Source organism: Fistularia commersonii, chromosome 3 (genome assembly GCF_037954325.1).
Source record: "Fistularia commersonii isolate RoL2024-O1a breed Wild chromosome 3, RoL_Fcom_v1.0, whole genome shotgun sequence".
Lineage (NCBI taxonomy): Eukaryota > Metazoa > Chordata > Actinopteri > Syngnathiformes > Fistulariidae > Fistularia > Fistularia commersonii.
The window spans coordinates 4,237,206-4,238,311 of NC_141286.1; the positions used below are offsets into that span (position 1 = coordinate 4,237,206).

At 41.9% G+C, this 1,106-nt stretch overlaps 1 non-coding gene across 1 annotated transcript; it reads left to right on the forward strand.

The window, feature by feature from the left end:
* Window positions 1-389: 389 nt before the first annotated feature.
* Window positions 390-461, forward strand: trnaa-cgc (transfer RNA alanine (anticodon CGC)). The gene has a single exon. It is a non-coding gene; the product is annotated as a tRNA-Ala (tRNA).
* The last annotated feature ends 645 nt before the right edge of the window (window positions 462-1,106 follow it).

The following is a 1,106-nucleotide window of genomic DNA, read 5'->3' on the forward strand; positions in this document are numbered from 1 at the left end:
TCGCATTTGAAGCCTGACCTACCCTCTTCCAGCAATCCATAATCACTGAAACAGAGCTTGGAGGTGGAATTGGCAAGTATACATATAAAATCAGTGAAATTGTCTTTGATATACAAATTTTTTTAGAACATTCTGAAAAATAATACAGAAAATAAAAAAAACCCAGACATTACGTTTACTGCATTGGCCCAAAAAGTACTGAGATGGTTACCTACATGCAGACTACTTAACAGGCATCAAGCCATTAGTAGTCCACACATCAACAGTGAGGAGGCACACACACAAAAGAACATACGTATTATTTCATTTTCCTCCATCTCATTGAATCTTAATTCTGCCGATCTCCTTCGATCAGCGTTGATGCAGGTTGATTGCAACGGACATAACAGGGGGATGTAGCTCAGTGGTAGAGCGCATGCTTCGCATGTATGAGGTCCTGGGTTCAATCCCCGGCATCTCCAAACTTTAGCAGGCTCAGGAGGTACACTTGAACATTCCTGAATTGAAATGTGCCAAAGTGTTGCTGAGCAAGACGAGGAACCCCTAGCTTACTTAATTGCAGAGAGAACAAATTTCCCCATGGGGATCAATAAGACCAAGGCTAACTCAACATTCCTCGTCTTACAAGTGTATCACTCGAGGGAATAACCTTCTTCCAGGCCCATCTTTCCTGACTCATCATGGCAACAATACTGCCCACCATGGTCATTTTGCTGTGTGACTAGTTTTGACAACTCCGCTGTAATGGTGCCTATTTTTTACATAAGCATTGACCGCAAGGTTGCCCCGTAGTTTGCAATATGGTTCCCTATAGTTCATAATTTGCCAAACTTGTGTGGTACCAAAGCCTAATGAGACAACACTCAAAAAAAAGCAGCAGTTCCCTGGGAATAAACCATCTCTGCAACGCTCCCTTTTTCAACGTCAATGTCAATAAAAGTATAGGCTGTTCGGCTTTAGCCAACCTTTAGCCAACCTGAGTAGCCAACCTTCCCACCTCAGTCTATGAGAACCATTTATGTTAACTTTTCCGACAGTTGTGTACATACATTCTGTAACACGTTGTATGATAACTTTCTGTTCACCCCTTTAATGAAAGCTACTAA